The sequence below is a fragment of the Belonocnema kinseyi genome, chromosome 5, assembly GCF_010883055.1.
Source record: "Belonocnema kinseyi isolate 2016_QV_RU_SX_M_011 chromosome 5, B_treatae_v1, whole genome shotgun sequence".
Lineage (NCBI taxonomy): Eukaryota > Metazoa > Arthropoda > Insecta > Hymenoptera > Cynipidae > Belonocnema > Belonocnema kinseyi.
The window spans coordinates 66,745,668-66,767,895 of record NC_046661.1 but is presented as its reverse complement, the minus strand read 5'-3'; positions in this window follow the sequence as shown (position 1 = coordinate 66,767,895).

The window sequence follows — 22,228 nt, the reverse complement described above, 5'->3', positions numbered from 1 at the left end:
TTATTCTTAAAAAAAATTGAAGTTTTTTTTAGTGGCCCTATTAATTTGGGACACCTATTTTTTCGAAAAAATGTCCAAATAAATGAACGAATGGAATTGCGAACTCTATATTTTAGGAAAAATGTTAATTCGACTCATTTATCCACTCAAAATATTTGGTGCATTTTGTTTCAATAGAAAAAAAATTATCCTTAAAAAATGGGGTGGCCCTATAAGTATGGGACACACTGTATATCCGTTTGAATTTAGTAGGAGACGATGTAATGACTGGGTTGCGCGCGCACCTCATTTCCCCTCTTCTGAATTTAAAAACTCGAAGATACACGATTGCCGGTCGGGACACTTCGGCGGTTCTATTTATATCTCTATCTGCGTTGAAATAAAATGAAGAGATTGAGATTTTAATACTTCCAGATTTCGATGCTGGCGATTCTCATGATTTGAATACTTCGCGCGCCTCTTTATATGCGTATATTTTGAGGTTATGTTATATTAAGTATAAAATAGAAATGAAATAAATATTAATACTATTATATGTATACACATATTATTAATGGTAATATTATAATTATGTTATATTATAATAGTCTTATTTATACCTTGATCCGCATTTGAAAGAAATTAAAGAAATTGGCGATTTTGGAATTCATCTCGTTTGGATAAAAACTCAATTATTTGGTTGATAATTTGTCTTTTTGACTTTAAAATTAAATAATTTCGTTGAAAATCCATGTGTTTTGTTTAATATTTTTGTTTTTTTTGTAGATCATTAATTTTCTTGGTCGAAAATTTATCTTATTGGTTGACAACTTAACAACTTTGTTGAAAATTCATTTTTCCAGCTAAAAATTATTTATCTTTATCTGAAAATGTAACTATTATAGGATTGATCAAAAATTAAACCTATATATTGGTTAAGTAGAAAAATCGTTTTTTTTTTTCTAAAACAGTAATCTTCTTGATTGAAAATTCACCTTTTCCCTTGAAAATTCAACAATTTTATTGAATATTCGTTTTTTTTCTTGTTCAATTTAATTTTTTATAACAGTTTTTATCTGGAAATTGAACTATTCTATTTTTGATTTAAATTTTATCCTGTACATTGTATTAGTTGAAACGCCAATTATTTAATAGAAAATTAATTAATTTGTTTTCGATTGTCAATTTTTTTAATTGAAAGAATTTTTAAATCAATTTGAAATTTTTCAATTAAAAAAAAGAAAATTTCGTTAATTATTAGCAATATTTGACCGTTCATTTTAAAAAATCCATTATAAAAAACTATTAAAAACTATACAAATTTGAACAGAGTGGTTCGAAATAGAAAGCCTTGAATTGTTAAATTTGTAATGAGCTAAATTTTAAGTTTGAACGTTACAATTTTAATTTAAAAAAAGATTCAAAATTAATTTAAAAGTGAATATTTGAAAAGATTTTACAATTTTTAAAAAATAATCAAGACAACTTTAAAGTAATTTTTTTATTTTGCAGTTTTTTTTTAATTTTAGAAAAAAATCTTATCAGCAAAATATATGAATTTTCAACCACAAAGTTCACTTTTCAGCAAAATAAATTGATTTTCTATCAAATAGTTGGTGTTTCAACTAATAAAATGTACAGGATAAAGCTTCAACCAAAAATGGAATAGTTCAATTTCCAGGTAAAAACCGTGATAAGAAATTGATTTCATCAAGAAAAAAAAACGAATTTTCAACAAAATTGTTAAATTTTCAAGGGAAAAGGTGAATTTTCCATCTAGAAGATTAATGTTTTATAAAAAAAAAAAGATTTTTCAAGTTAACAAATGTATGCGATTAATTTTTAATCAATCCTATGATAGTTTCAATCAACTAAATAGTTTAATTTTGTTTAATTTTCAGTTTCAAAAATGTATTTTCAACGAAAAAGATGAACCTTCATACATGAATTTTCAACGAAACTATTTAATTTAAAAGTCTAAAAGATGAACTATCTACAAAAAGTTGAATTTTTTAAGCGAAAAATATGAGTTTTCAATCAAAGAGTTAAATTTTCAACCGAATAGGTAATTTTTCAACCATAATTATAAAATATTGTTAAAAAAACGTAGTTTTTTACAAAGTAATTCAACTCTCAGTGAAATAATCGACTTTTAAATCCAAGAAGATGTACAGTTGATATTTCAACCGAACAATTGCATTTTTAACCAAAAATGATAAATTTTCAACCAGAAAGATTAAATTTCTATCAAACAAGGTCAGTTTTCAACAAAATTATTTAATTTTAAAGTTAAAAAGATTATCTACAAAAAAGCTGAATTTTTAAAACAAAAATGTGATTTTGCGATCAAAATTTTAATGGTCGACCAAATAGTTTAACTTTCTATCAAATTGTTGACTTTTAACGCCCAAAAGATGCCTTTTTAAAAAACAGTAAAATTTGTAACAAAAAAGTTAATTTGAAGGAAAATAGTTTCCGGTATGAAATTGTAGAGTAGTGGGAATGGTTGATGATGCTGAGTTTTTCTGATATTGTGTGAAATTTGAGGTGAGTGGATTGTGGAAGTCTGTAGAAGGATGTGGATGTGAGAGATTAATTGAAGGATTGTGAGATTGCAAAGGAGAGGTAGATATTTTGGATGATTGAGACAGATTTGTGTGGAAGTTTGTTTGGAGATTTGTGACAGGATGGGAGGACTGTGTTGACGGATTGGTAGTAGCAGGGTTGGGTAGCGACAAAGAAAGTCGAGACAGGTACCAGAAAGCGACGGTAGATAGACGCAAGGAAGTATAGAAGGCGGGAAAGTTCGAATTTGATTCATGGCTAGCGAAGCGAATATCTCCGCGGAAGAAACAGATTTAGAGCAAGAAGTGTTCAGTACGCCGTAAGAGGAAATCAAGGAAAGGAAAGCAAGGGGGAGTATAAGAAAACTATAGAAAAGAAGAGATGAAGAGCAAAAAGCGTAGGTTCATTTAAAGCTTTTATCAAAAGGAAGAGAAGGGAAAGGGAAAACAGTGTATAGAAAGAAGATATCGGTGCGAGCGTAAAATATAAAAAAATGTTTAGATCGCCGACGGAAAAGCAGAGTTTGGTAAGGAAGAGTGATAATTGTAAGGTGGCTGACGGTAGCGGAGATGAAAGTGAAGTTCCGATGAAAGAGGAAATGCTAAAGGAAATTCGAGAAGTAATGATAGAGGTAATGGGGATTTATGAAGAAAAGCAGGAGAAAAGGGGAGAGGAATTAAAGAAGGAAATTTGGCGGGAAATGGCTGAAGATAAGATAGAAATAAAAAATGGGAAGAAATCAGGGAAAAGTTAGAAAAGAGGTTGCAGTCATTGGAGGAAAAACTAGAGAAGAAGGAAGAAGATAATAATACAAAGGCGGAGGAGATGAGAGGTAGAATGAAGAAATTTAAATGCTTGAACAGGGATTGTGGTAAGGGCAAGAGTGGGAATAAGGAGGTGAAAAGGCTAAAGGAAGGGGTGGACGAAGTACTAAAAAAGATTGGTGCTAAGGTAGAGATAGAGAAAATGCGAAATGTCGGATGGGAAATGCGAAGAGGGGAAATAATGGTACTGGTGAAACTAAAGAAATAAGAACATAGGAGGGAGGTGATGACAAAGAAGAGGTTATTATATGGTAGTCCAGAGAGAATAGAGGATGATTTGACATGGGTAGAAAGGAAGATGCAGTATAAATTAAGGAAAATAGCGGAAGAGGAAAGAAAGAAGGGAAAGAGAAGATGGGTTAAGTCTGAGAGAATTCAGATAGATGCAATATGGTGGGATTGGGATGAAGAAAGGGAACAGATAGTAAAAAATGAGGTACAGGAAAACTAGAAGAGGAAGGAATGAGAGATAGGAAAATAAGAAATATTAAGAAGGAAAAAAGATGAGAAACGAAAGTAGGGAAGAATGGAAGATTTGTTACTGGAATATAGCAGGATTGGAGAGAAAAGATAGGGAGTTTATGAGAAATTTTACAGAATGGGATGTCGGCATAATGATGAAGACGTGACTAGATGAAAAGGAATGAGAAAGAATAAGGAGAAGGTTACCAAGAGGTTACGAATGACAAGTGCAAAATGCAAAGAGAAAGAATAAAAAGGGCAGAGCAATGGGAGGAATGTTAATGGGAGTAAGGAATGAATATATAACAGGGAAAGATAAGAAAGACAGGATTGAACAAAAAGAAGGAGTAATAGTAGAAGATGCAATGATGGGAGGAGAGAAGTGGAAGGTAGTGGGGATTTATGTGAACGATGATATGCAGGAAAAAGCAGAGGAGATTAAAGAAATGATTGAAGAAAATAAAGAAGAGATAGGGATGATAATAGGTGGGAATTTCAATGCGAGAACAGGACACAGAGGAGGAAGGGAATAGGGAGAAGAGAAAGGAAGAAAATCCAAAGATAAAGTACTATATGGGGAGGGAAAAAAGTTGTTGAAGATCTTGGAGGAGTTGGGATGGTATATCTTAAACGGAAATATAGAACGGGATGAAAAATGAGAATCTACACGCTCAGGAAGTGAAAGGGGAATGGTAGTTGATTATGTGATAGTGGATGATGAGGTAAGATAGAAGGTTAAGAAACTAGAGGTAGGTGAATATATTTATTCGGATCACTTTCCCTTAATAGTGACATTAGAGGGACAAAAAAGCAATAGAAATATAAGTTAAAGGAGAGCAAATGTAAAAAGTGTAGGAAAACGGGATTGGCCAAGAGATAGAAAAGAACAGTTTAAAGAAAAAATAAGAAATATCAAAATGGGAGAGGGAAATGTGGACGAGGAGATGGGAGAAATCATAGGAGAAATTAAATATAGGATTAGAGTGCATAAACAAAAATGTAGTTAATAAAGGGAAGGAATAGAAGTGGGTGGGATGAGGACTGCAAAGAGAAAAAAAGGAGGAGTTGTGTTATAAAAAACAAAGAAGAAGAGAATAAAAGGTTTTAAGAAGAGTAGAAGGCTAGGACGGAAGAAGAGGTATGGAAGGTATTAAATAGAGAAAGAAAAAGAATAAAAAGAGTAAACCAAGATATTGAAATGATAGAATGGAAAAATATTTTTTGGGTTTGCTAGAAGGAGTAGAGAGAAAAGTTGTAAAGGGAGAAAATATGGTACAGAAAGAGATGAGGAAGAGGACATTTTAAGGGAAGAAATAGTTAAAGTTTTAGGAATAATGAAGGATGGAAAGGCACCTGGTATAGATGAGATTCAAAATGAAGTTTGGAAATATGGAGGGGAGGAACTAGAGGAACCAGCATGGATAATGTGTAATAGAGTATGGAGAGAAGAGGGATGGCCAGAGTTATGGAAAGAAGGAGTAGTTATACCAATAGTAAGGAATAGCAAAGGACAGTAGGTTAAAGATTATAGGGGGTGACGCTGATGCCAACATTGTATAAAGTATATGTAACTATTTTGTCGGAGAGATTGAAGATAGGAGTTGAAGAAAAAAGATCGAGTCACCGAATCAGACAGGGTTTAGAAAAGAAATGGGGGTAATGGACAACATATATGTTCTGAACTATCTAGTAAATAAGAGAATTAAAAGGGAAAAAGGGGCAATGCTAGTAATGTCCGTGGACTTAAAGGCGGCGTTTGACTCATCAGTACGAGGAGAAATAGCTTTTAGAGAGACAAAAAGCAGGGTAAGGGTAGGAAAGCAAGTAGGAGATAGTTTCTGGTTGGTGAGAGGTGTAAGATAAGAGTGTCCTCTGCGCCCACTTTTATTTAATCTATTAATATCAGAATTGGAAGAAGAAATGAGGAGAAAGGTTTGGGGAGGAGTTAGGATAGGGAGGGAAACGATATATACACTGGCATATGCAAACGGTACTAGGTTATGGAGCAGAGATATGGGAATGGAAAGAAAGGAAAGATATTGAGAGTTTACAAGAAAGGTATATAAGGTGGACACTAGGGGCAGACTGGAGGACGCCAGGATATATAGTGAGAGAAGAAACGCAAAGGGATAAGTTAACTTTGAGAGCGGGAAAGAGGGCATGGAAATTTGAGACGAAGCTGAGGGAAGGAAAGGGAGGAGAATTGGCGAGAAAGTGTTTGATGGAGGTAGAAGAGAGGAGAGAGAGGGCGATCGAATTAGCGAGATGGCAAGAAGAAAGGATGGAGTTCTTTAATGATAGACAAATAAAAGACGGGACTGGAGTACACTATGAATAATTGGAAAACAGGGAGAGGGAAAGACAATTAATAGAAAGATGGGGGGATGAAGGAGTTGTAGGGTGCTAGAGGTGCGAATGAGAGAGAATGAAAGAATGCACGTGATACAAGGTAAATGGAAGTATAAAAAAGTGAAAGAAAAAGGAAACGGAAGTCGCTTCGATTAGAAGCGTAAACTTGCTTGCATTCTCGCTTTCGTTCGAGCGCTCACTCGTTTGCTAATAAGTCTAAAATTGCGCTATCGCAGGAAATAGAAATAAGGAACTAGATATAAAACTTTATGTAAATAGTTGTAAATAATTGTATATATAGAAAGGATAAGATTGTAAAAATATATAGATATAAAGGGAAAGATTGTGAGGAATGGAAGTCATGTAAACCCTTAGGGGACACATTAGGAATAAAGAAGAATAAGAAAAAATTAATTTTTTACTAAGTAGTTCAACTTTAAGTGAATAATCGAATTTTCCACCCAAAAATTATGATTTAAATTTTTAACAATATATTTACATTAACAACAAAAAGACTTTGAAACCAAAAAATAGTTACAGTTGACATTTCAACCGAAAAATTTAATTTTTAACCAAATGTTTAAATTTTCCATAAAACAATTTAATTTCTACAAAGAAAGATGAATTTTTAACAAAATACATGATTATTTTAACCAAAAATGGTATAGATTAATTTTCAGTTTCAAAAATGTATTTTCGACAACATATAAAACATATTTTCATCAGAATTGTTAAATTTTCAACGAAAGAGATGAACCTTTAAATAAAAAATAAACAAATTTTAACAAAGTATTTGTATTATAAATCTATCTGTGTTACCTATCTATAAATATTTATATCAATAGTTTAAAAGAAAAACACTTCAAAGAAATATGTGGATAATTTCTTGACAACACAACTTATCGTTTTTTTAAACAGATGTAGTAATTATTTGGTTTGTAAAATATAAGGAAAAATCTTTATAAAAATATATAATTTTTTGGGAATTGGTTAAGTTTTTTTAATTTATATCATGTAACTATTAATAGTATGAAATTAGAGTTTAAAAAATCTTAATTACACCTGTTAGGTGTCCATTGGTAAACTACAAATTTTGCACACTTAAATTACTAAATTGGAAGGAAGGTTATGTAATGACAGAAAAACAACAATTTTGAGCCGTATGTATAAATAAATATATTGGCTGGGTGGGAAAAGCCTGAGAAGCATAAAAAACCACCGAAAAGGACATACAAACAAATTTGGGAATAAAAAACTTAAAAGAAGAGCCCCTCGCCTCTAACAAACTAAAAATAAATCAAATCATTTTATATAATATAAACATAAACAGTTAAAACACCTATTATTTTATAGAAAATTAATTGATTTTGTTAAAAAGTAAACTTTTGGGCTGAAAATTGACATATTTTGTTAATTAGATTTTTTTCCTAACTTTAAAAAAACTGCAAAATAAAGAAATTGCCTAAAAATCGTTCTGATTCTTTCAAATTATTTAAAATAATTTCAAGTTTTAAATTAATTTTGAATCTTTTTTAAAATCAAAATTGTAGCGTTTAAAGTTAAAATTTAGCTCATTACAATTTTAAAAATTCAAGGCTTTCTATTTCGAACCATTCTGTTCAAATTTGTATAGTTTTTAATAGTTGTTTATAGTGGATTGTTTTTAATGAACGGTCAAATATTGCTAATAATTAACGAAATTTTCCTTTTTTAATTTAAAAATTTCAAATTGCGTGGGTTAAAAATAAATTTTTTTAGACTGAAATAATATTTAAAATCATAATTGAAAATGATTTCAAAAATTTATATCTATTAATCCTTTAATTTTGAACTGATTCAGAATCATCTTGTAAAATCCATTATTTTTCCATTTTCAATACCTTAAAGTCAATTAAAAAAATTTGATATAAAAATTCTTTCAATTAAAAAAAAATTATAATCGAAAACAAATAAATTAATTTTCTATCAAATAATTGGTGTTTTAACTGATACAATGTACAGGATAAAATTTCAGCCAAAAATGGAATAGTTCAATTTCCAGATAAAAACTGTGATAAAAAATTGAATTTAACAAGAAAAAAAACGAATTTTCAACAAAATTGTTAAATTTTCAAGGGAAAAGGTGAATTTTCCGTCTAGAAGATTAATGTTTTATAAAAAAAAAGATTTTTCAAGTTAACAAATGTATGCGATTAATTTTTAATCAATCCTATGATAGTTTCAATCAACTAAATAGTTTAATTTTGTTTAATTTTCAGTTTCAAAAATGTATTTTCAACGAAAAAGATGAACCTTCATATAAAGAAAAAATAAATTTTAAGAAAGTAGTTGAACTTCTGATAGAAAATAAGACTTAAAAAAAAATAGATACATTTTCAACATAATAATTAATTTTTCAACCAAACAATTGATTTTTTATCCAAACGAGATGAATTCGAAAATCGCCAATTTCTTTCATTTCTTTCAAATGCGGATCAAGATATAAATAAGATTATTATAATATAACTTAATTATAATATTATCATTAATAATATATGTATATATTTATATGTATAATAGTATTAATATTTATATCATTTATATTTTATACCTGAAATAACGTAATCTCAAAATATACGCATATAAAGAGGCGCGCGAAGTATTCAAATCATGAGAATCGCCGGAATCGAAATCTGGAAATATTAAAATCCCAATCTCTTCATTTGATTTTAAAGCAGATAGAGATATAAATAGAACCACCGAAGTCTTCCGACCGGAAATCGTGCACCTTCGAGTTTTCAAATTTTCAAAATTTTCGAAACCATGTTTTTTCCAGATTTAAAAATTCTATTTACGGTTGTCCATAGTACTTTGAAAACAGAACAATTTATTCATATGACTTTTTTCAATAAAACCAAAATTGTCAGAGTTATAGCATTTTCAAAATCCTAAAAAACAAATGAAAATTAACATTTTAAGCCAAACAACGCATGATATGCAAAAAATGTCAGGAGTAAATAAATGTTTCTTTCGGGGAGCCTTACAAAGTTATCATAACAACTTTTTTTAGCATAACAACTTTTGAAAATTTTATGGAAGGTTTTCCATAGTGCTCAGAAACACGAACAATTTATCTTAACGACTTTTTTCTATAAAAGCAAAATTATTAAAGTTATAGCATTATCAAACTCCCCAAAAACAAACGATAATTAACATTTTAAGCCAAGCAACGCACGGTATGAAAATAGTCGGTAGGAAAATATGTTGATTTTTAAAAGCCCATACAATATTATTCTGTTTCGACATTGAATTTCATACTCTTAAAGGCTCACATTTTATTCGCAATGTCGTAGGACATATGACGATGTTTTTGTTACACACGCACGAAATGTTCGATTTTCGACACATGTATTGCATGCGGGAAGTGACCAATTCCAAAATCGTGGTAAAAAGCAGTTAGAAAAGACTTTTTCTAGCTGTTTCCAAGACTGTCGCAATCATAACCTCACTTCATTATGATATGACGCTTGAGAGACTGATTGTGAGTAGCGAATAGTTATTGGACATACTCAAAGTGATTAGTTACCATAAATTTCTGACAAATTACCATAAATTGCCGAAAAATTACCGAAAATTTTAGAAATCTGAAATTATTGGTAGTTTAATAACTTTCCATGAATTTCTGAAAATTTTGGAAATTCAGCCAATTTTTTCATAAATTTAATGAAAGTTTTTAAATTTTCATAAATTTTTTTAATTTATCAAATTTTCAGAAATTTTTGAATTTCTTCCAAAAAGCTTCGGATACACTTAATTTCTGTAAATTTTCGGTAATTTACGAATTTACAAAAAAATTCCGGAATTTTTAGGTAAGGGTTTGTAATTTTACAATAAATTTCCAAAAATTACCATACATTTTCAAAAAATTGGTTTTTATTGTTTCTCAAAACGAAAATTTCCCGCATTTGTTAGGAAAAAAAATATCGTGTGCTACAGGAGCTAAAAGTAGGCAGTTAAAACTCTTGTGAAGTTTACAGTACTTGCCATCGACTCATCTTCGGGTGAAACACTCGTGTATAACTGCCTACTTTCCGCACTTGTAGCACAATATACTCTTCCTCTCTTCCCTACAAAAAAAAAAAAATCTGAAAAAAAATTTTCTTCTCATTTTTTCTTTCCTCTTTTTTCTTTTTGCTCAAATGAAAGGTTTTTTTTCTTGGGGGGGGGGGGAGGAATTTTTTTTCAGATTTCAATGGGATAATTGTATGCTGATTATCCAAATTTGGTCGTTGGATTCTTAATTTTACATTCAGGAATTCTGCTTATTAACTTGATTATTGGACGTTAATTAGGATTTTAAATCTGCTTTCAATCTCATTTAAATTTCTTCAATTTTAATTTAGCTCACTTGGATTGGAGGTCATTTCTTCCAAAAAGCTTCGGATACACTAAATTTCTGTAAATTTTCGGTAATTTACACATTTACAAAAAATTTCCGGAATTTTTAGGCAAAGGTTTGTAATTTTACCATAAATTTCCAAAAATTACCATACATTTTCAAAAAATTGGTTTTTATTTTTTCTCAAATGGAAAATTTCCCGCATTTGTTAAAAAAAATATCGTGTGCTACAGGAGCTAAAAGTAGGCATTTGAAACTCTTGTGAAGTTTACAGTACTTGACATCGGCTCATTTTCGGGTGGAACACTCGTGTGGAACTGCCTACTTTCCGCACTTGTAACAAAATGTACTATTCCTTTCTTCCCGAAAAAAAAATAAAATCTGAAGAATATTGCCTTCTCATTTCTCTTTCCTCTTTTTTATTTTTGTCCAAAGGAAAGGGTTTTTTTCTTTTTTTGGGGAAGAAAGGAAAAATTTTTCTTTCATATTTCAGTCGGAAAATTTTATGCTGATTGTCCAAATTTGGTGGTTTAATTCTTAATTTTACTTTCAGGAATTCTGCTCATTAACTTGATTATTGGACGTTGATTAGGATTTCAAATCTGATTTATTCACATTTCATTTTCTTCAATTTTGATTTAGCTGACTTGGATTGGAGGTCATTTATATTTCAGATTTGTTTACAATTGGTTTGCTTTTGACCCATACAACATTCTTGGGCGTCAGGGAAAGAGCATCGTGGTGGTGTTGCTGTTCCTGTTGGCTTCAATTTAAATTTTTTATTTTGCCTTGATAACGGTGCTGTATGAGTGCTGAAACGTTGGTGATTATGCTTCAACATTTTTTCTTGTGGTTTAATAAAAAAAGACGAAAGAAACAGAAAATAAATTATTCACATATGGAAAAAGGAAAAAAAAATATCGACAAAGAAGGGGATTTGGTTGGTTGTCTTCTTATTTTTCTTTCTTCTTTTTTGTTTTTGTCCAAAGGAAAGGGTTTTTTTCTTTTTTTTAGGTAAGAAAGGAAACCATTTTTTTTCAGATTTCAATGGGAAAATTTTATGCTGATTGTCCAAATTTAGTCGTTGGATTCTTTATTATACTTTCAGGAATTCTGCTAATCAACTTGATTATTGGACATTAATTAGGATTTCAAATCTGATTTTAATCTCGTTTAAATTTCTTCAATTCTCATTTAGCTGACTTGGATTGGAAATCATTTCTATTTCAGGTTTGTTTACAATTGGTTTGCCTTTTGACCCTCACAACGTTCTGGGGTGTCAGGGAGAGAGCAGGTCACCGAGAGCGAAAAGTTGGTTCAACTTAACTTTTCGCGCCGCAACCATCTCGCGAGATCTCGTTTCGAATGTCAGAGGACCAATCAGAGCGTTTCGTCACATATCCTCGTACAACCACACGTTTCTAGCATCGTCGACACGTGAGTTCGAGTGATTTTGTTTTGTCTTCGGTTCACTGGACGAACCTACCATCTTCTCGTAATTTTCTTTTTTTCTACGTGGGCTTGCACACACACTATTGCGGCATTTAAAATTAAAGAAAAAAACTGCAAAAAAGCAAATGGGGGGTCAGAGGGATCTATTATGGAGGCGAAAAATATTTGATTGTCAAAGCACGAAGAGAAAACAGTTCATTTGATAGTAAGCTCTGATTGGCTGCCGCAACAGCGCCACTCGCGACCACTGTAGACGGCTATTCCTTGCGTTGTGATGCACCATCGCATAGCCGAGTCTTGCGGCGCACTATAGGTAAAATTTCATTTTTCTTGTTTAAAATCTAATATAACGAGAAAGAATAGAGATAACTCAACAAATTTCTTTCAAATAAAGTTCATGTCACGTGGATCAAAGGAAAATATGCAAGAATGCTTACATTGCTTATGTTAGGGGTTGAAGTCAAGTAATGTTTATTAAACTTTTATAATGAAAATTTTATTTTGACACAGCACTCTTTCGTATTTTAACAATTCTTCTTTCATCAATCTTCATTACTGCTATCTTTATGCTTAGTCCTCGGTCTGAAAATGCAATTTTTTTGGTTAAATAATTATATTCATTATGATCATTATTATTAAATGTTTTTATCTTACTTTGACACCAAAAAGCTTTTAATCTCCTTAGAAATTGGTCTTTTCTTATGCATGTCCAGCCTTCTATCCAAATAAACCATTGATATGATCGGGTCAGCAAGGTATACTGTCCTGTTGAAAGTGTCCAGGATAGTGTTTTCTCTATTGCTTATTCTGGAATGTTCCTGAACTGTCTCTCTGTTAATTTTGTGCACACTTTTGAGAGCATCTTCCGCATAAAACGCAATTGGCATGGGAAACTGCCTCGCAATATCAAGACCATGTTGTAAAAAAAACTTATGCATAGTAGGGTTCATGCGAGCCCATGGATATCTTAGATAGTGGAGTTCGTAAGTTAAGTTACTACAATTTTTAAGCTCATCTACTTCAATCTCCAAGGTACTTCTATAAACAATCATGATTGTGGCGAGATTTCAAACTAACTGCTCATCAATATCTAGAGCTTTGGCAAAGTCTTCGCGTCCGTAAAAAATTGACGAGCAAGATTTCCATTGTTTGACGTTCCTTTGCCTTGTACACATTACTTGATCAACTTTTATTTTAAAAGCATCATATAATCTATCTCTCACCTGATCGGCATGCAACTCAACAGACTCTGAAATTATTATATCGTTTATTAATATTAATTAATATATACTTGAAAAAAATTCCATTCAAAAAGCTACCTTTTATGTTTTTGGTCACAACCCATATTTTCACTTCTTTTTTATACGCAATATGAAGCAGATGGTCAAAAATTTTTATTTCGCAGTGCAAAAGACCTAAGTCATGGGATGGTGATCCTTCCTTTGGTGTGAGGTCTACCTTTTTAGTGTTGAAATTGTGGGCTGTCACTAGACATATTAGGGATCTTTGAGTTGCTTTATTTCCTCCAATTGCGTTTATATTTCTCCCATCGAAAAGGGTTCTTGACATTGAAAATTCAACCTTTACTGTAAAACCGTTGCCCATTGTAAATTTGAAATTCTTAAGATGCTGAATTTCTTCGCCCAAACGATTGTACTCTTCTAGAGCTATTTCATTGTCTTCTTTTTGATGGGCAAATTTCAAAGGCCAACAAAATCGGTTGCTTTGAGGTGTAGGATTATTCCAAAAGTATTTCGGAATAAAACGATTTTTAAGTTGAATAATTTGTGCTCCGCGCACAAAAATCCTATAATTTTGTGCATAGCATGCTGATAGTTAAATCGAGTGCGTTTGATAAAGTCGCAAACACAAAATGAGAAGATGCATCACATGTATAAAACATTGAATCTTCTGTTTAGAATTTCCTAAATTACTTTGAAATTTATAGTGGAAGGTAAGGTTTTTCATTTGCGTTATTTTTAAGTTTAATAAATTAATAGAAATAAAACCTCTGAAATATTGTAATCCTTTGGCCGACATTCTCCTTTAGCAAATCCAAGAGTATCTCAACAAGGAAATATCCGACAACCCCTATTGTTAGTGTCTTTCAAGTAATATCTCATAAGAATTTTTGGATAATTTAAGCTCCAAGCACAAAGCTAAAGCTGATTCATTGGTGTGCTTTTCAACTACATTTAAACTATTATTTGTAGTGCCTTGATCACTCGACTTGTCAAGTTCCATCGATTCAATATCAAATAAATAATTTTCTAATCTCTTCTTAAGAATATTTAAAGCTATTTCTAATACTTTAACAATATTGTAGCGTTCATTATTTGACAGTTCCTCAGCACGTAACCTTATTGTACTGCGAGAAGTATGATGTATCCCAGGAGGTTTTCTACCAGCATTTTCTTTGATTCTAGGTGTTTTTCTAGGTCGCCCAGGTTTCTTGGGTGTTTTATTTCTTACACAACGCATTTTTTCCCTATCCTAACTCATTCGAGATTGCACTATATGTTTTTATTCCATATTCTCAGGTGTATCCAAAAACAACTGAGATTTGAGAATAAACATCTTTCATTTTCAACGTTACCATTTTTTTAATGAAAAAATTTTTTAATTCCGTGCAATTTTGAGATAGCTAATTGTATTATTATTTTAATAATTTATTGATACAATATTAGTACATTTAAGAATTGTAGTATTAAAATGCACTTAAAATTTTAGATTTTTGTATTTAATTTTGTTAAGATATAATAGATATATATGTAAAATAAATAAATTATAATAAAAGTCGATAAACAAAGGACTTTCACACTTTTTGTTGGCGAAAAAGAAATTCCTCAATTGTCAAGTGTGAATAGTAAGGGAACTGACGTGAATTATTATACATTCATAACACAGCCACACAAAAAGAAAAAAGTGTGCGGATCTGGTAAGAAGCCACATGTATTCCTATGGATTTTGGGGCGCTGAATTCAAATTCGGTATCAAAACTCACCTATCACGGCATGGTTGAGCCATAACCTCAAAAAATGACAAAAAATCATGCACTGAGGAAAATAAATTTCAAAATAATGCCAGTGATGCAAATTATCACTTCAAAAACATGTCGACAACTGTGAAGGATCAACCCTTGCCTGATAACAACTTATTTAACATAACTTTACCCAACAGAACCTGACCTCGCCTAACCTGAATTAACAGAAATTTATTGAACTACACGTAAAGCTCTGGAAGCATTTTTTCCCAGTAGCAAATGTGTGCTACATCGAATGGGTCAACTCGAGCCTAACCTAGAAATAAATCTAACCTAGCCTAACCCAACCTCACGAAACACAATTAAACTGATTTTGTTGTCCCGTTGTGTTTGCGGTACCGTTTGAATCAGCTTGGGCTTAACCTGCGAAGAGGCCAAACCTATCCTAACCTAAAAAACCTGACCTAATCTAACCTAACTTAACTTCACGTAGCACAATTAAACTCATTGTGTTGTCCCGTTGTGTTTGCGGTACCGTATCATTCAGCTTCGGCTTAAACTACATAGAGGTTTAGCCTATCCTAACCTAACAAAACCTGACCTAACCTAACCTAGCCGAATGAAATTCAACCACACGTGTAGCTATGTATACGTACGGTTCTCAGTCTTAAATGTGTGCTATATTTAATAGGTTAACCCGATCTTGAGCTGCAAATGAATCTAACTTAACAGAACCTAACGAAATTTCGCTTAACGCAACACAACTTAACTTAAGTGTTACCGTTGTAACACAATAAAATTCATTTCATTGTACTACAGGTGGTAAAAAATTTAGACGCACATTACTTATTTGAAGAAGCTTAGAACTACAAGTAGAATTGACCTACTATCTTTCGTGTTTACATTTTATCTTGCTTTTTATCGTAATTAGATTGATTTATAGACCTACTTCAGTCTATTTTCTGCCTGCTATAACGTGTCCTTTTTTATTTGAAGGAACGATGCAAAGGGTTACGCTTACGTTTAAGACCTACATTCGTTTCCCTTTTCAACATCCAGCAAAAATCAGCCAACATGACCTCGTCCCATCTACCTTGATATCGTTGTTCCATCACATTTATGTCTTGATGAAAACGTTCCCCTTGTTCTTGCCCACCGTCACCACGTGGAGGTGCCCTGGTTACAGACACTGGCGAATAATGATAGCAACAAGCGGTTACGAAACTCCAGCCATTTACTGCTATTAATGTCAAAATATGAAAGTACGCTAGAACAGGGTTTCCAGCGTAATCGGTTAGGTTAGGTCAGGTTTTGTTATGTTAGGATAGGTTAAACCTCTTTGTAGGTTAATCCCAAGCTGGTTCAAACGGTACCGCAAACACAACGGGACAACACAATCAGTTTAATTGTGTTTCGTGAGGTTCGGTTAGGTTAGGCTAGGTTAGATTTATTTCTAGGTTAGGCTCGAATTGACCCATTCGATGTAGTACACATCTGCTACTAGGAAAATATGCTTCCAGAGCTTTACGTGTAGTTCAATAAATTTCTGTTAATTCAGATTAGGTGAAGTCAGGTTCTGTTGGGTGAAGTTATGTTAAATAAGTTGATATCAGGCAAGGGTTGATCCTTCACAGTTTTCGACATGTTTTTGAAGTGAAAATTTGCATCACTGGCATTATTTTGAAATTTATTTGCTTCAGTGCATGATTTTTCGTCACTTTTTGAGGTTATGGCTCAACGATGACATGATGGGTGATTTTTGATACCGAATTTGAATTCAGCGCCCCAAAATCCATAGGAATACGTGTGTCTTGTTACTAGATCCGCACACTTGTTTTTTTTTGTGTGGCTGTGTAATGAATGAAAGATTTTCATTTTTCCCTTAAGTACAATAGACATCATTTGATAAAAATGTTGTGAAAATTTTTCTTTGAAGGTGGCGTGGAAAGGAGTTTTATTTAAAAAATGTGTAGGGTTTTCTAATAGACAACTGTATGAAATTCTGACCTTTCCTATTTTTATTTTTTAAGTGTATATTAATTTGTTTTATGTTTAGGACAAAATCATGTGCTGAAGAACGATAAAAGAAATATATTTTTTAAAACTGGTCTATAAGGTTAAAGCCAAATCTGTACAACCGTTTGTTAACATTTTTCGAGTTTTTTTGTATAATTTGAAAGGCGATTTTATATCGTGTTTTACTAACTAATGGAGATATACAGAGTATAGTTTTTATATGAAATTTCACGATGTTTGACCCTAGGGCAGAATCAAGGAAAAGATTCTAAACGCATTTTCCTCAGTTATTAAGATACTATACAAAAAGGTACTTTTAGAATGGTTTTCTCCTTTTAAGATCACGAGATATTTCTTCATAAAATAAAATCTGTTAAATTCATTTTACAATGATTCACAATTACAATTATTTTACAATGGAAATTTAATTGTAAACGCTAAATTTTGTAATATTGAGATAAGTATCTTAAGACATTAAAGGTTTCGTAAAGTTTTCATATATTAAGAATTTTTAAAGTTGAAAATTTAACGACAACATTTTTGTTGAAAATTCGCTTTTTTTTAGTTAAAAAATTATTTTCTTATACTGAAAATTTAACTGTATCATTTTCAGTTCAAAATTTTTTTATTTGAAAATTTAACAATTTTGTTGAAAATGTGTTGTTTTATTTTTGCTTGGAAATTGACCTTTCTCAGTTAAAAATTAATCTTTTTTGGAAGAAAATTATTCTTCTTGTTAGAAATTAATCTATTTTAATTGAAAATTAATTTCTTTGGTTGAACATGTATTTTTTGATAAAACTTCTTTTCCTTTGGTATAAAATGGTTTAAAGTGAAACCATACAAAATTACACGAGAAGGCTAGATAAGAATTAAGTTTTTTATTCTTTCTAAAATTATGTACAACATGGCAAAAGAACAAAGTTTTCTACACACTCTTTTACACCCCTTTTAAAAGTTTTAAAAAATCATATAAGAATGTTGTGTCCTTTTTTGAATTTTCTTTCAGAATTCATTTCATTTCATTTTTGGTAAAAATGTATCTTTTTTAACTGAAAATCGAACTATATGTTAAAAATTTTAACTATTCTGTGGTGAACTCGATTTTTTTTATTCAAAATATTTTTCAGTTGAAAATTGATTTCTTACATCGAGAATTAAACTATTTTGCAGAAAATTAAATTCTTTATTTGAAAATGCAACTATTCTATTTTTGGTTAATTACTTATTTTTAGTTTTAATATTCATTTTTAAAGTTAAAATGGTTGACAGTGAAACCACACAAAATTCTTAACGAATTGTTACAAGTTTTAATTATTTTTGAATCTTTTGAAAATTTCTAAATATGTCCTAAACTTACTCAAATTGGAAAGCACATTGTTTTAACCATGGACATAGGGAACACGGGACTAGGCATGCCATCCTAACTTGGTGAGCGGGGTTGAATCCACGGGAAGGGAGAGAATTCCATGAGTGGGGAGAGCCGCCACCTACGATATGTCATTTGATTATACGCATGAGCATTTTTGCCAACAAACTGTGCATGAAAATATAAACATGTGGGCATTGCCATATTTGTCGCGGGACATCAAAAGGTGGCGGACCTCCCCCCTCATTGCATCACCCCCGCAATGGCATGCTTAGTCCCTTGTTTCCTATGTCCATGGTTTTAACCAACACAAACTTTGAACAAAATTGTGCAACAAAATTGCACGAGAAGGCTAGATAAGAATTAAGTTCTTGTTTTTTTCTAAAATTATATATAATATGGTAAAGTTGCAAAAATTTTCTACACACTCTTTTACACCCCTTTTAAAATTTTTACAAAATAATAAAAAAATGTTGTATTCTTTTTTCAATTTTCTTTCAGAATTCGTTCCATTCCATTGATGGTAAAATTTTTTTTTTAAATTTAAAATCTAACTATATGTTTAAAAATTTAACTATTCTGTTGTAAATTCGATTTTTTTATTCAAAATATTTTTCAGTTGAAAATTCATTTTTTCCATCGAAAATTAAACTATTTTACAGAACAATAAATTTTTTAACTGAAAATGTTCCTATTCTATTTTTGGTTAAATACTTATTTTCTAGTTTTAATATTCATTTTTAAAGTTGAAAATTTAACGATTTTGTCAACGTTTTTTAAAAGTATTTTTTAGTTGTAAATTCATATTTTTTAATAGGAAATAATTGTTTTCGTTTAAAAATTGAATTTTCGGTTGATAATTTAACAGTTTTATTGAAAATTAGATTTTTTTAGCTGACCAAATATTTTCTTATACTGAAAATTGACCATTCTCGGTTAAAAATCAATCTTTTTTTGGTAGAAATGTATTCTTCTTGTTTAAAAATTCATCTACTTTAATTAAAAATTCATTTCTTTGGTTGAAAATGCATGTTTTGATCAAACTTTTTTTCTTTTCGTATAAAATGGTTGAAAGTTCATACATTTTTTTGGAAATTAAACTAATTTGATGATAATTTTTTGGTTGTAAATTTATTTTTTAAAATGATAATATAACCGTTTTTCGTTGAAAATTTATCTATTTTGTTAAAAATTCGTTTTTTTGTTTTAAAATTGATTTATAAAATTTTAAATTTCTATTTTCTGTGAAAATTAAATTATTTGTTTGCAAATTCGATTTTCTGCTTGAAAATTTAAATATTTTTTTGGAACTTTGATTTTTTGGGTTTGATAATTGTTTTGAACTGAAAATATAACTATTCTGTTTTTCCATGAAACATTATTTTTTAGTTCAAATTCCACTATGTGGTTGAAAATTCATGTATTTTATAGCAATTTTGTCTTTTTTGGAAGAAGTCTTTTTGTACGTAAATTCATTTCTTTGGTTGAAAATTGGACTATTTTGTTGTAGATTTAATTGTTTTTTCATTAAAAATTAATTTTTTAAATGCAAATTTAATTGTTCCATTTTTTGTTAAAAGTAAATCTTTTTTATTAAAAATTAATTTATTTTGTTGAAAATTCCATTTTTATCTGAAAATTTAACTAGTCCATTTTTGGTTTCATGCTTATTGTGTCAGTTTAAAATTCGTTTCTAAAGATGAAAATTGAACAATTTTGTTGACATTTTATTTCTTAAAAAATTATCTTTTTAATTATAAATTTATCTTCTAACTTCTTTAGCTCGCACAAGCCTACACAAATTAACTGCACGTGCGCGCGCAAAGCAACTAATCGATGTTAGTTTTCGCACCGTATAATGTCGATTGTATGTTTATACCACTCTAACCTCAAAATCTCAACTTTAAGAAAAATTTTTCGCCTTTCCTGTTATTAAATACTATTCGATACTCGTGTGAGAGGTGATTTTTAGGGAAGTAGACTTTTGTCACTCGCTTCGCTATTGCGGAAAACTTTCCATTCGCTAAATAATCACCTCTCACACATATATAGAAATGTACTGTTCTCGCTCCGCCTTAGTGTTTGATTTCACACTTTCCAGTGAAACTTAAAGTTTAGATTAAGACTTTCACATCTCCTCGGTGTGATTTGTTAGTATTTTCAACACTGGGAAGTTGAGAGTTCGTAAATTTAACAACTTTACACCGGAGAAGTGTATTTTAGTAGAAGAAATGCTTTTTCGCACCAAAATATCGCACCATATCATTACATCTTCGCACTTCGGTGTGACGTTGTAAGAATTTTTTCAAACAGTGTAACCATCCACACAGTTGAGAATAATGCAGAAATTGTTGTCGAAATGATATTCAACCCCCACGAAAACGATTTGCAATTGTATTCTGCGATATTTCGCGTTTTCAGATTCTCGCTGTCAATTTCCACCCCTATACAGGAGAATAATAGCGAAAAACCATCCATAAAGTTGAGGATTTAAAAAAAGATGGTTACTGGAATCGTTTTTACCATCCACGAAAACCCTTTACAATGATTTTCCGCAAATTTTCGGATTTCTAGCCACTGGCCCCTTATTTCAACCCCTAATTCAGGGGAAAATGGTATCCTAATAATTTTTTCCTCAATTTGCATTACATTTACTACAATTTAAAAAAAAATTATATCGCAATCATGATTTCCCTTTGAGATTCAGCAAAAAGAAAAGCAAAGGTCATCGATTTTTTAAACATGCTCAACTTCATCCCTTACTGCAACTCCTAAAGTAAGCAATGTAAGCATTTTTGCATAGTTTCCTTTAATCCACGTAAAATAAACTTTATTTTTAAAAAAATTGTTCATTTATCTCTATTCTTTTCATATATTTTAAGTAATTAAAGTAATATAAATAAGTTACAAGATTATAATTGATGAATAAGTCATCATCTGCAATGCCTGATCAGCACCTTCAAAAGTAAGAATACAACTCTTAACCTAAAATGTATATGCAAACGCACATTTTAAAACTTTGATACTCTTAAATATCTCGTAAATAAAATATCTTAATTGTCTATTTATCGCAGAGAGTACACAACTTTATATTTCGTTTCTTAGAGCATGGTCTTGATCAAGATGCGTTTGAGGACAATAAATAAGGATATTCCGATTATTCAATATTCATTCTGTTTATTTAATATTTTAATCATTTATCCGTAATTTATGATATTTTTCATAAGCATGATATGGCGATTTTTGTGCTCTCAAAACTTGAATCAGTTGAAAAAAATCTATTTTGTAGCAAAGTTATTTTCTAATTTATTCATTCAAATTTAAACTGACTTTTATTTCTGATTAACTTGTTTCGATCACTGAATATAATTAGTTAAATATTGTATTGGGGTAACAAAAGAATTTCATTGACTCAAAAAAAAAAAAATTGGTGATGCTAAAAAAACAGTTTTGTTTGGCCAGCAAAAGGTCTCAAAAAAAGTTTTATTGTTCCAGCCAAACAGTTTTCTCAGGCTGTTATGATAAAACCTTGCGCGCTTCGCGGTGCGCCGGTGCAAAAAGAGGGAAATATATGTTTGAGGCAATCGCATATGATTATGACCTAATTTCAAAACCATTTCTACCCAAGAACAGTTAGTGTCGTAGTTGATTCCTAATATTGAGCGCTTAGCGTCCGACGGTTGTCAGAAGAGGTAGATGTATATGATTAAGCTAATTGCACATGATTACTATCTTACTTTAGAATCGATGCTGCCCTTAAACAGTGAGTGTTGCAGTTAATTAAAAATATTGAGCGCTTCGCGTTCGAACATTGCGAGAAGTATGCTATATATATGATTCGAACAATCGAA